Source organism: Podarcis muralis, chromosome Z, assembly GCF_964188315.1.
Source record: "Podarcis muralis chromosome Z, rPodMur119.hap1.1, whole genome shotgun sequence".
NCBI lineage: Eukaryota > Metazoa > Chordata > Lepidosauria > Squamata > Lacertidae > Podarcis > Podarcis muralis.
In genome coordinates, this window is record NC_135673.1 from 48,594,228 (window position 1) to 48,608,935 (window position 14,708).

A 14,708-nucleotide genomic window follows, 5' to 3' on the forward strand; every position below is an offset into this window, starting at 1 on the left:
CTTTTAAATTAAACTCTGGTATAAAGGTGACAAATTTCTGGTTTTGTCTTCTACCTATTCTATATTCTTCCCCAAATATTTGGAACCTAAAGAAAAGTTACTCAATTTATTCACCATTCTTGTGTTGCAGTTTTGTGTTATTCATTTCCTTAGTTTTATTCAGAGAAAGGTGGGAATCAATTACAGTGGTACCTCAGGTTAAGAACTTAATTCGTTCTGGAGGTCTGTTCTTAACCTGAAACTGTTCTTAACCTGAAGCACCACTTTAGCTAATGGGGCCTCCTGCTGCCACCGCGCTGCCGGAGCACGATTTCTGTTCTCATCCTGAAGCAAAGTTCTTAACCCGAGGTACTATTTCTGGGTTAGCAGAGTCTGTAACCTGAAGCGTCTGTAACCTGAAGTACCACTGTACTGAAACAGGTTTTCAAAAGAGCCCCTTCTTCTTGGTTGTAGGTATGTGTGTGTGTGTTTTTTTTTTTTTAATTTGCTGCCTGGTTATGAAGAAGCCAGTGCTAGAAAGCTTTGGGAAAAGTGGGTTGAAGCAACAGGTCAGTCAATTAACCTGATTTGAAGAGTCGGTTCAAAATAGTCTTCAGCAAACGAGAAACAGAACATCCCAGCGGTTTAATGGAGCCCCCACCTTGACTTGATCTCATCTAATTTTTATACTTAAGGACAAAGTAGGACAGTTTCCCCTTTGGCAGGGACACAATTAAGTGCATAGCTAGAAACATAAACTAAAAATTCCCTAATCTCAATATCACCTAAGTCCCAACACACTTATTACTTCCAGATCTGCAAGTTGGGGATGTTGCCTTTAAAAAAGAAAAAAAAGTTTAAGTGGCACAGGGAAACCTGAGAAGCAAATCAACTGCCCTGCATGAGTATGAAGAGCCTGGTGGGTCAGGCCATTGGCCCTCCTAGTCCAGCATCCTTTTCTCACAATGGACAACCAGATGCCCATGGTGGGAAAGCTGTAAACAGGATCTGCACACAAAAGCCCCCCCCCCCCCGTGGTTCTAGCCATAGTGTGTGGTCCATGGATTGGTAAGAGTAGCCTAGTCCCCTTCATGTTCCCAGCAATACCTTTCTGGGTACCTAGAATCATAGAGTTGGAATAGACCACAAGGGCCATCGAGTCCAACCCCCTGCCAAGCAGGAAACACCATCAGAGCACTCCTGACATATGGTTGTCAAGCCTCTGCTTAAAGACCTCCAAAGACGGATACTCCACCACACTCCTAGGCAGCAAATTCCACTGTCGAACAGCTCTTACTGTCAGGAAGTTTTTCCTAATGTTTAGGTGGAATCTTCTTTCTTGTAGTTTGGATCCATTGCTCCATGTCCGCTTCTCTGGAGCAGCAGAAAACAACCTTTCTCCCTCCTCTATATGACATCCTTTTATATATTTGAACATGGCTATCATATCACCCCTTAACCTCCTCTTCTCCAGGCTAAACATGCCCAGCTCCCTTAGCCGTTCCTCATAAGGCATCGTTTCCAGGCCTTTGACCATTTTGGTTGCCCTCCTCTGGACACATTCCAGTTTGTCAGTGTCCTTCTTGAGCTGTGGTGCCCAGAACTGGACACAGTACTCCAGGTGAGGTCTGACCAGAGCAGAATACAGTGCTTAGCCAGTGTCTCCAGGCTCCATGTATGTGTGTGCATGCCTCTCTCTCTCTCTCTCTCTCTCTCTCTCTCAGGGTTGCAGAACAATACACACACTTGAGAAGGAAGCGGCCGCTTGAAACAGAACTACAGCCCTTTCTCCTTCATTTTTTAAGGAAGAGCAGTTGGAAAGCCTGAAGTGCCCATGGGGTCGGAAGACAAGATCCCTGCAACCTTCATATCTCACTTCCTCCCTCCTCTCCTTCAGCCACTGTGTGTGTGCACACGCATGCAAATGTGTTTGAAAGCGTGGTGTTTTAATAAAATACCCCCCTCCCAGCCCCAATCTGCCAGAACCTGAAGGATTAGCAGCAACATGCAACAACCAACAACAACACAATCATAGAAAGGGAGATGATGAAGAAATGGTGTGTGTGTTAAAAATGGTGGTTTTTTTGGTGGTGGGGGGTAAATCCACCCTTTTGCCTGGGGGATTTTTTTTTTTTAAAAAGAACAGAGCCAAACTTTGCAAGCTGCTAGGAACTGGCAAATTGACTGGCCGGGGAATGGACTTCCTTGAGAGGTTTTTTAGGCATTTGTCAGGGAAGCTTGACTGGAGATTCCTGCCTTGCAGGCAGTTAAACTAGATGGCTCTAACTGTTCCCCTATGAAAAAATTCACCGCACGCCACTGGGTTCTAGCAACTGGTATTCAGAAGCACTGCTGCCTTGGCAGCAGAGCAAAGCCATCATGGCTAATGGACAGTGATAACCTTATCTTAAATGCTGAAAGACCAGGAGATGAAAGCGACATAAGCTCCCTTGGACCTATTCTTAAATGGAATGGACTGAGGCCTGGCTAACACTGGTGTGTCAAGGAAACCAGAGAGATGGCTCATATAATAGCACAAGGGTGGTCAACACGGTCTCTCCAGCTGTGGTTGGACTACAACCCCCACCATACCTGGCCATTGGTCATGTTGGCTGGGGCTGATGGGAGCTGGAGCCTAACAACTAGAGGGCTACCCCTGTAAGCGTGCACCCCCCCAGCAAGCTTCTGCCTGACCAGCTCCTCTTACTCTTCTGTTTACATGACTGACAGAGACAGACTTCAGGGGAAATGTGTTTTCCAGTTTATAAGCAGCTGCGTGCAGCACTGATTGGCTGGCCTTCTGTCAATCACAAATTTTGTGATTTTTCATGTATACCTATTTAGATTACTAAATAGGCAGTGGAAGCACCAGTTTATGGGCCCCACACCTTTTAGGGGCACCACCACAACAGATCAAAATAATATTGATCCTCAAAGATCAAATAAAAAATATATTAGGAGATAATCTGTGAGAGTCCCCCTGAGATTTCAACTGCCTAGGGGCCTCTACAGGGTTTAATCTGGCACTAAGGGAAGTGGGTGGCGCTGTGGTCTAAACCACTGAGCCTCCTGTGCCTGCCGATCAGAAGTTCAGTAGTTCGAATCCATGCAACAGGGTGAGCTTCCATTGCTCTGTCCCAGCTCCTGCCAACCTAGCAGTTCGAAAGCACGTCAGTGCAAGTAGATAAATAGGTACTGCTGCAGCGGAAAGGTAAATGGCATTTCTTTGGACTCTGATTTCCGTCACGGTGTTCCATCGCACCAGAAACGGTTTAGTCATGCTGGCCACATGACCTGGAAAGCTGTCTGTGGACAAATGCTGGCTCCCTTGGACTGAAACCAGAGATGAGTGTCACACCCCAGAGTCAAATTCAACTGGACTTAACTGTCTGGGGGTCCTACACCTTTACCTTATCCGGCACTGGAACTGAATACATGTCTTTACATCTATGGAGCACTCAAAATGCATTTGGCTAAATGCAAAAATCAGCAATTGGATAGCCATTTACCAGTTGCTCCTAAGAATGGGGGAGTGACTATATTTAGCTTCCCAAAATTCAGTGCATAATAGAAGCCACTTACACAAGTGTCCTGGAAAGTTGTGGCGTTCTTTTTTGAAAAAATAATAATTCTGAAATATAAATGCCTTGCATGTGTTAGTAATTCCTGTACAACAAGCCTCAAGGGGTGTACCAGCTGAAGGTTCCAAAATATTGAAGGCATTACACCCCCCCCCCATATAATAAATGTATACCATCATATGCATCATGGATTTAGAACACCAATTTGAGTTCTTGTTTGAACACAATTTCTCCACATCATAGAACTTTTCTGAGGTTGCAACTAATCAACCAGAGACTTAAAAAGTAAACTCCTCTATTTATTAAATGTGTTGATATGGGTTCATAAAAAAACATAAAGAGAGTTTTATACACTTTATTAAAAGATCCAAAAAATAAAATAAAATAAACAATAACAATATAGAAGTAACATAGTAAAATGAGTTGCATTATGCACATCTCTAGAAAGCACAAACAAGCACTACAGCAATATAACTGTGGCAAAAAAGGAAAAGATATTCAAAGCGTACACCCTGTTGATAGCAGCTGAAGGGGTGACTTGTTGCCAGCTTGCTACGGATAGATCAGAACAATCTGAATCCGCATCACAGAGGAACCAGGAACCTAAATGCTTTGGCTGGCAGCCAGTTCTATGGGTTTCCATAAAGCTCGCTTCCATTTAAGTGTATGCAAGGCTGTTGCCAGGCATTCAAGCCAGCACCTGCTAGTTTGAATAGTGGCTATGCCTTCCCACGGAAAGCTATGGGAAGGGAAATCTAGACATGCACATACCTCAAGAGTGCCGGCAGCATGTCATTTTTAAACCTCATTATACTCTGACTACATTTCCCCCCTAAAAAAAAAATCAAACCCACTTCTTTGAATATATTCCTTGCAGTATAATTTTAAAATGTCTGAATAGCTTACTTTACATAACATCCAATAGTATAAAAACAAAAAAATAGGTACATGCTCTTCTGGATGTTACTTTTTCATTATCTGGAGTTTTGGGATCAGAACCTCACCTCACATTTCCCTTATGTGGAAGTTTAAATCGAACTAAAATCAGGCGAAAGTCTCTGGGGTTTCCTCCTTCACAGATTTCTGCTGCTGCCAAAGGGCTGTTTTGTGTCAGAATTCAAATTTCAGTCTGAAAAATCAGGGGTTTTGTTTCTGAAAACCTGATTTGGAACACAAGAAAGCAACTCTTGAAATTTTAACTTTCTAAAAAACAGCAACAAGGCCTCAATATTTCAATCTTCTCCTTCTGAGTTTTGGGATTTTAATTGGCTTCTGAATTTTGGTAGAATTTTATTTCTCTGGGTGAACAATTTTATGGCTGCAAACTTGGCACCTCTTGAGGTTTGTGAATTTAAAGGTGGTGGTGAACCCCCCACCCCTGCCATCATTTGATGAATGGCGATGTCATCCCCTCAGCTGCTAGGATACTAGAGCCATGGCAACAAAAATCGTTTGGCTTCCACCACTATCAAATAGCATCTGTGTACAGTAATAAAGATCTGGAACCTTGAAATTCTGTGTCAGGTAATTTCCCTCTGTTGTGTGTTTGGAAAAAGACCACTTGGTTGTCATTGTTTCAGTTGTTGTGTTGTTGGCTGGCTGTTTGGTTTTGGGGAGGCATGTGCCTTTCTGAATGTGAAGGTCACTAGCAAAAGGTTTTGTTTGGGGTGCCTGCCATGACACCCCTGGGCTGTTCTGCCATTCCCATCCTGAAGCAGTTCAATTTTAAAAGATCCCTCCCCCCGCTCAATGCAACAAATAGAGACTTTCTAAGGCTGCCCCACATTAGCTCTTTATCAATATGCTTCTTAAGGCCTTTGCATAGGGGTAGCTTTGCCTGGGACGTGTGTGAACACAGGACAATTCTTCTCCCCATGCTCCCTGAATCTTATGTAAGAGGGGAAATCAAGCTGCCCCCCCCCCACAGTAGGATGTCACTTCCTTGATACTGGAATTTATCAAAGATAAATGCCTCCTTTCTTATAAGACCTTGCTGAGATGCATGTTCTCTTTCCATGCATCTACGTCATGTGCGAAGCTGCCCTTAGTGCTTTGGGCCATGGGGTGCACAGTTCGACACTGTGAGCCTCTCCTCCAGCATGGGTGTTTTAATCCATACTCAATGCCTTGTGGGGCATCTTTAGGAGAAGAGAAGACTAAGGAGTGAACCCTACACAGATCCAGAGTGGTGTCCCTAAGATGGTTGGGTAGTGCTTGGTACGCCTCCTTCTGGCAACTCCTGCAGCCAAGCAGATGCCAAATGTATTGCTCTGCTTTCCTTTGGACCATATCAGTGAGGTCAAGAGGGAGGGGTCTTGCTGTCTGGGCAGACGACAACCTTCATATACCTTGCCCAGATTTGCGCCCCGAGGTGGTCACTTAGGTGCTGCTAATACAGCAACCAACCTCCCTCCCCGAAGGGGCACTCTTCCATTGTCTCTCAAGACAGATGAGGGTCAACTAACCAACCAGGCTGCTGGGGCATGTGTATCCTGAAGTGGGGCCCCTAGCAGTGAAGACGTGGCCCTAATGCCTATAGCGCTGGGTCTCAGTTTCCACTGCGAGTCTGGCCGATGAAGCTGTGCTTCAAGGGCACCACCTGCGCTGCAGTACCAGCCTGCCTGAGCATTCTGTCTGTTGATCCATAAGCGCCAATCCCTGTCCACCAGGACCTATAAAATCTTTGCCTTGAGCTTATTCCCCTCCTGAACAACTGCCTGCACCTTATGCTTCCATAGTGGGAAGACAGGCCCACCTCTTACATGGCAGAAACAAAGGCCTTGTTCACATGCCACCCTTTTAAGACGTGGCTTTGTGAACAGCATTACCCAAATTACAGGCATTTCACTCTCTTAACTAGCGCTGGGACAACTTTACCTACTTGACTCTATACGCTGCCAGCCTGACACTCACTTGGGGTTAAGAGGGTATGCAGAAAGCCAATTGCCAATGCAGCCCGAGTGAAGACGTGGCTGTCTCTAGTACACTACCCACTTACGCAAGAGAGAATAATTTATACCACAGAACCACCACTCGGAAATCCAGGGGTACAAGGGAGAGGTGGAATACTCCTCACTGTGGATGCTACATCTATCAAGTTCTTCATGTGGTTGGGCATGAGCCTCAGCAAAGCAGCCCTTGGAAAAGTCACTGTGAAATCTACACTATCCAAGATTCCTAATGTAGCTTCCCCTATCAAAATCTCCCCGCTGCCAGTGGGACGATAGAAAATTAGGATTCAAATTTTTGGTAGTACAAGCAAAGCTCTCTGAGGAAGGGATGAAGGGTTTGGGCCTCAAGATAGTTGGATGAATATCATGAGGATTGCCCCGTTATTTGCCTGAACATACTGGGTTGTAACCATTGTTCGTTCTCGTCCAAGTAGGTCCACCAATTTCAGTGGGTCAACTCAGAGTAGAACACTGTTGAAGACAATCTTTTATCTGTAGGCAGCCCCACCTCCCATAATGTTGCATCGTCAGTCTCCAACTTTCCTTGCAAATGCCTGAGCATGCCCTACTATTCCTGAATCCACAAAGATCCTCCAAGGAAAACTGCCGGTATCTTTAATACATGCCAAAATTCTAATATAATCCATAAACAGACACCTGTGTTGCAATATAGACAAGCTGAACAAAATAGCACAACACGATGGCCAATAACAATGGCACTAAACACTTTATAAACTAATACAAATGATCAGAAACTGCAACTATAGTCTCTAAATCTTCACCAGTCACGGTAGAATAATTCAAAAGTTTGATATATACATAATCTGTCACCAAATATCGCCAGAACAGAGTTTCCGGATAACCAATCTGTTCCTTCCAATGCTTCATCAACCAATCTGGATCAATTCTTCATCAGACAGACTTGTAAGAATTAATGTGAGAAGGATGCAGTTCAATTCAGCTGGTTAAGAAATTGAACGAAACAGATTGGTTTAGAGACTTTGGTTGCAATTTCTGATCATTTGTATTAGTCTATAAAGTGTTTAGTGCCATTGTTATTGGCCATCGTGTTGTGCTATTTTGTTAAGTTCTAATATAGCCAGGTGGGTGAGGAGATATAATTACTTTTTTAAATATCTGGAGAGTCAGAGTGTGGAGGAGACAACAGGTCAACCTATGGCTACAGGCCATGGTGGCTACATGGCATCTCTCTTTAGAGTCTGTGTACAGCTGCAGACAATGGGCGAAGGGGGCTGTTCAACTTCTGCCCTTCTGGTGGTGAGGCTGTGTAGGCTAACTCGCCCTTTGGTCTGATTTAGCTCTTCTCATACCCAGTTTGTGCGGGTGACAAACTACTTAAAAACCTTTGCTGGTGACCTTTACTTTTAGATTAAGTGTTGTTTCCTATTGTGTGTGTGTTTTTCTTATTTTCTTTCAGAGCTGCAGGTTGGAAATGAGCCGGTCTCAGTCTGCTGTATTTTAAGCTATATGGCAAACTACGAAGCTTGTACAATAGCAAAGCAACAGCACGCGTTCAGATAAGTTTTATAGCAAAAAATCTCTTCCTTTTCAAAGCCTTAGTAATCTCTTTTACAAACTTCTCCTTGTATTATTACAGACTTTTTTTTAAATATATTCAAAATAAGTTCCAAGGATTTCTTTCGTGGACTATGTACATAAGTGCAAAAAAGATGTGTCTTACACATTCGTACACCAACTGAATCAGTTTAACTGCAGCATATTGGTTTCTTCAACACTGTTATAGGGTCATTCCACAATATTTTTGTCTCCTTTTTATGTACAGGTTGTTTCTTCCCATATTGTCCCAGTCATGATTTTGATGTAAAAGGCTTTTAACGATATAGCTATGATGTTTGATTTTTGCAGTATTTTTTTTATTAAAAAAAAAGCTTGTTTAATTATGAATTCACTAGTGTTGAAACAAACAGCAGCACCAAAAAAGGTTATACCATCAGAATCTGATCAATTTCTTGCATTCAAAAAAATGCTGCCGAATGGCTGTGTAACCCCATTGGTTGCACAACTCTGAATCTGGGAATTTAATCTGGTGTTGTTGTTTTACAGAAGAATAAAAATCTTAGGGCCGGTGCAAAAACCTACGGACCTTAGCCACAGCTCAAGTCCCACTGAAAGCAACACCCTGGGGAATTTGTTGTGGCTGAAATGTAGCTCTACATACAAATTTCCTTTTGATTTTTGTGAAACAACACTATACCAATTCCTGATCAAATTCTGACTTGCATTTTCCTACATTTGTTTCAGCTCTAGAGTATGTGGAAATAGAATAAAACCCCAGGAGTTCTATGATAAGTCTTTGTATCATCCAGGAGAAAAATACTGTGGAATAACCCGAACTCACACAACAATTTCTACAAGCTATAAAACCTGACTCTAAATCCATGTGTTGTAAACTTTTTGACTGAAAAAGTGACATAAAAGACACAAATCCAGCGTTCACATGGGACTTTGGGATTTTAAAAATATTCAGTCATATCTTTCTCCGACAGTATCGAACTGTACCTTAAACGAACCCATACTGTTACACATTACTTTTTTTTAAAATTTACATGTGAAAATTTCACAAATAATGTATACAAAGGTAGCCATGTTGTAGTTTTGTTGCCATAGCAACAACAACTTAATATAATTAGTTAACAATGAATCTATCATTGTAGGAGTTACATACAAAGTTACTCTTTTTGTCTGTTTGTTCTTAAACTGTAAACTATACAAACTAGTTATGGACTGTATTTATTTCTCTATATTTTGACATGCGGTTCAGTGTTGTTTTTAGAAGATAACAATGAGTTGAATACATGATTTAAAAATCTTAAACATTCTCAAACTCTCCTTCAAAAATCAAATTCATTAGTTACTAAAGATATATAAAGACACACACACACACACACACAAACAAACACACACAGTGTGTGTGTGTGTGTGTGTGTGTGTGTGTGTGTGTATACATATATGTGATAATGAAAACAAAATCCTTAAAAACTAACAATAAAAGTAATGGAAAATAATGCAACATGAATAACCTGTTGTAACCTAGTAACAATGTTTTCTTAAAACTCTATTTACAATTATTTCAAGCTAACAACTAATAAGTTTTTTTCTTTAAAAAAGTTATTACAGTCTTTAACATACAATATATTCTAAGGCCTTAATCAGGCACATGGTAAGAATCAGATCATTAGCATCATACATCCTTTCGGGAGGAACAGGAAATTAGATTTTCCTCATAAAGTTGCACTCCCCCCCCCCCTTTTTATGGATGTGAAATGTATTAGGGATTTAAAAAAGAAAAGGATAGCTCCAATTTTTAAAACCGTTCTGGGTACTAAAGTGTCCTAGAGATAACTGCTGTATTAAGTAATAGGCAAAGTTGAGAATGAAATAGGAGGAGGTCAGCATAATCTCCTTTCCAGATCTGATGGACCTACAACATTCAATATTTGCCGTTTGGTTTTTGTAGCTGGCTAGCTGGGCCATGCTAGAACAGAAAGGCTGCCATCCCGAACTCGCTCACAGTGGTGGCTAAACTGCACTCAAGCAGTGACCCCTCTGAGGCCTGATTCTCACTTAGGGTTTCTTTTTGCCAGGCACACACTGGCTCCCACACCTTTCCCCTCCTGTGCTCAACAATATATTCACAGATATAATGGCCTGAGGCTGCAATCCTAGGCACGCTTTCCTCAGGACATTCCCTGCTGAACAAAAAGGGGACTGACTTTCCCAGCAAATGTGCACAGGATTGAGCCAAGCACCAGGTGGTCTGGGTAGTTGGCTTCCTGATGGATCTGTAAGCTGCCTAGATAAAAAAACAACAACCCCAACATCAGCCTTGCAGCTTGCAGATCTGTTGTTGAGCAAGCTGAAAGATGGGCAGTAGGCTAGTTGCACGTGGCCAACAGCCCCCCTGCCCCCCCACTGGTTTCAAAACTGAGTTTCAAAATATTTGGTGACATGGCACAAGGAAAAAGGAAGAGAATAAAACTAACCCCACAGTATGCGTTCAAACTAGCCCTTCATATCCGGCCTGTGCGCTTGCACTTTCTCAGACAAGATGCCTTGTGCAAGGACACATGTGTGGAAGTGACTGGGAGATCTGATAATGAGGCAAGAGGAGTCCACATTGGCAATCATGAGATTCTGTGGCTTTGCAAGGGGTGGAGCAGGTCAGCCAGTCACAGCAGTCCACAAATGAACTCTCAAAGTGCAACACGCAGTACATGGCAGATTAAAGAATATTTGGGAGTGTTCAGAAGTGGAGGATGTGGGCTGGTTGAGGGAAAGGTGGGCAGGGAGGGGGGAATATATGTAGATACAAAAAATGACACCATTAAAAATGAAAAACCCAAACCCCTAACAAGTTCATATTAAAAATGAATAAAAATATGATTATGAAAAACCATGTTCCAATCCTCAAGAACACTGTACTTAAGAAACAAAATAAATGGAAATCATTTCAAGAATCCCATTGTACTTTAAATCCCTCTTTCATTGTTTTTGTGGATGTATCTAGTAAGTTTTAAGCTTTTCTTTAAAAACGCCTTTTCATGAAACAACTAACTTCCCCCCCCTCAAAAATGATCTATCAGCTTTTTCATTTTCCCTCTGCAATGACCCGTTTTACTCAAGTTTCAGCATTTCTTGCATATTGTTTGCATAAGGCTGAGAGGAAATGGGCACATAGACACTGAAAGTAAGAGAGCGAGTTTGCACGCAGGCGTGCGAGATGAACTTGGGATAAATTTAAAAAAGAACATATAGGTTTGTCGAACATGGGAAGCTTAGAGAAAGTTGCTGAAATTATACTGATTCAAACATTACACACATCTCTGTACTCAAATAAAAGATGAGATTTCTTGTGTTTGTTATTTCACTTAGAGTCACCAAGTAGTTCAGTGACTATAGTATAAAGAATGCACCTATCTAGGATTTTATAGTCTGTCGACTGTGTTTTCTTTCTTTCTTGAATAAAAAAGTCATTGCACAACAAGCCTTAAATAGTGCTACCCTTGCAATGGCATTTTTTAATTAAAAAACCCCTCCCAACCTCCCTGTTAAATTTGGTGACATTCCCAGTGCTTTAAAAGCCGTGCTTGTCTTCCCTCACTCCACAAAGTTTTTCTCTTACAACAAACACTAACTCTATTTTTGTAAAAAATATATATAAAAAATAAAATAAAATAAATGTTGTGGCACCTAAAATAAAACAGTCTACCCTGAAGACGTATCACTGCACCTCTGTATTAGAAAGAGTGCCTGCGTGTCCATGTGTGCAGGTGTTAAGTTTATCTCTGGTGTGTTCAGGGGTGCAAGGATTGAAGTGTTGGAGTGTGGTTCTGGTGCTTTGTGCCTGGGGAGTGATGCCTGGTTTGCTGTGGTAGCCAGCAGGGAGGCTTCTCCTCCTCTCCTCTGGCTCCCAAGTTTTGCAAAAAAGACAAGCAAGGTGTTGTGCCCCTTGTGTGTTAGCTTTTCAGTGCTTTAAAACTGTGTGACATGAATGCTGTAGAAACTTTTTAGGCTTACATTCTATGCACATCTATGCAAGATGCTTTTAAAAAATATATCATTCAAAGAAAGCAGGAGTGGGTAACATCAAAGGGGCAAGTTTACATAAAAATCCATTTAGAGCACTGAAAACAAACACTGAACATCCTTCCAAATTCTAACGCTAACACAATCATATATATATCTATAGAAGTGTGTTTATACATAGGTGTCCTTTCTGACTAGAAGAGATCAGGTATGTTCTCTGTTGAGGCACTGCCACAGGTTGTGCAAAACCCATCATTATTTTTTTAAAATATACAAATATTTTCATATCCAGGAAGTACTCAAATCCACTTTTTTCTACTATGTTACAGAGCTGGGAAGCAATGAACAACAGGTTGGCCAGTTATATGGTTATGTATGGCTCTCTCTCTCTCTTTTTTAGGCAACTCTGGACTAAAATGTTCCAGGAATATGCAAAAGAATTTTGTACGAGATAAATGTGTACAGTCATTTTTTTCACCTCCCCCTGATAGGGCCTAGACCTTTTAAGACCATGGAAAGTAGCACCAAAATGACCCTTCGCATTTGTTTGCAATTGTTCACAACACAATTGTTCACAACACAACACATTTTTTTGCAGGTATCAGATTTCATGGGATTTAAACTTTGATGAGGAAGCTCAGTTCATGGATGGCAATGCAACAAACCAGGCATTTAATTCTTCTTTAGTTTTTGCCACTAGGGCCAAATTTGAACACATAAGATAATACATTGGCTTCCTGAACATCTACTGTCTCCTTCTAAACACTGTATTCACAGTCAGTATCACACAGATTAGAATCTGAACTCAGTTCCTTAACCGGCATTGCAGGGATGTCAAAACATGGTTCCAAGCACACACCCAAAACAGTGACGTCTTTGGAAGAAACATCTGGATGAATTTAAACCAAACTATTTGGTCTGTCTCCTACTTTAGTCTCTTTCCAGAAATCACTATAAGGCTGCTCCCTCAAGAGCAATCCCTGCTCCCATCTGCACAAAGATACAACCTAATGGAGGAGTGAGGCTGCAGTTTGGTACTACTTTCCTGGGCTAAGCATGGGATGTGGAGATGGGCTGCTTACATTTGAATGGAAAATTTATGTGTGTGTTTTTCTGTTCTATATCACAATGGGGTCTGCATATTAGCAGAATACTTTCATCTCAATGGCAAGAAAACCTCATTTTCCATAAACTGGTCATACTTCTTGATGTCACTTAAAAAAAACCCGTGTTGGTAAACCTTCAAGATATGTTGTGCACCAATTGGAGCTTAAAGTGGCACTTAAAGGCAGAAATCTCTTTTGCCAGGTGCTTTTCTGCCATCTTGGCCTTGCGGGCTTGACCCTGTTTTGATCCATTTCGCTTTACATTCCCCCTTCCTGAACTGACAGCAAATCCCTTCACAACTTTTGCAAGTATTGTTTATTTTTATTAATTTATTAGAGACTCCATTTTGGAGGGAGAGTCTATTTTTCAGATGGAGGTTTCTAAATAACTAGCCCGATACGAATCTATATCTGAACATTCTTGTCTCTTGCTTTTTTAAAAGCACACCATTCCTGTTTCCCAGTATAACATTCTTAGCTTGTCATTCTTTTTTTTTAAAAAAAAAAAGGAAAGAAAAAAGAGGAGAAACCCATAACGACCACAGTATATGAAAATGTAAGACATTATGATCATGAAAACCCCCGGTGTTGAGTATACTTGATAATGATGTACATCTTTTCTTCTTTTGTCTCTCCAAACAAATCAATAATAGACTAGGATGTAAACAAAACAGTAAGATAACACTTTGAAAACAGACAAACATTTATCCATCGAAAATAGAATAATAAACCAGTAAGTCCACTGTGCAGGAGGACACTTTCTCTTGATGGTAGTCAGGAAAAAAATATTCTTTTTTAAAAGTGTGTTAAAGTAAGATGTTATAAAAGTCTATTGTTATAGTTCTCTACTTACTTCTATGCCTTGTATAACAGAGTGCTGTTTTGTTAATTGTTTCTCTATAGTGCTTAAAAAAAAGTTTGACATTCCCATGGACCAGTTTTTGGTTAACATGTAGGCTGCAGTAGGCTTACTGTAGATGCTGTAGAGGAGGAAAGGATGGGCATATATACACAGAGAGCCCAGAGGCAGCTTCCCACCAAAGACAGGAAAGTCCAGTAACTCCATGATTTCAGGTTCATGATTCTGACATAGTTTGCTGGAATGAGAGAAAGCAAACAAGTGATAAAAGAGAGACTCGAAAAGAACACAAGAGCCCTGCTGGATCAGACCAAGAGGAAGGGCCACAGCTCAGTGGCAGAACATCTATTTTGCATCTAGAAGGTGCCCTGCTCAATCCCTGGTATCTCCAGGTAGGATTAGGGTTGTCCTTCGTGAGAACTGCCAGTCAGTGTAAACAGTACTGAGCTAGATGGACCATTGGTGTGATTTAATGTTTGATGCTTAAATGTGTTTTTATATCTGTTGCAAGCCACCCAGTGTCTGGGGCAACCCAGTCACATGGGTGGCATAGAAATAAAAATTAAAGGAATAAAACTGAAATGGGTCTCAGTCCAAGGAAGGCTGAGCCATGGGGTTCTTCCGAATGTGCAGATCTGGTTCTCAGTCTGCAGGAATGACTCTG

At 41.5% G+C, this 14,708-nt stretch overlaps 1 protein-coding gene across 9 annotated transcripts in view; it reads right to left on the bottom strand.

The window, feature by feature from the left end:
- Positions 1-3,901: 3,901 nt before the first annotated feature.
- Positions 3,902-14,708, bottom strand: part of MBNL3 (muscleblind like splicing regulator 3) — a 121,399-nt gene continuing 110,592 nt past the window's right edge. For all 9 annotated transcript variants that reach the window (XR_013391312.1, XR_013391311.1, XM_028714233.2 and 6 more), the window contains one exon: positions 3,902-14,282. The gene's annotated coding sequence lies outside the window, so the exon portion shown is untranslated. The remainder of the gene's footprint in view (positions 14,283-14,708) is intronic.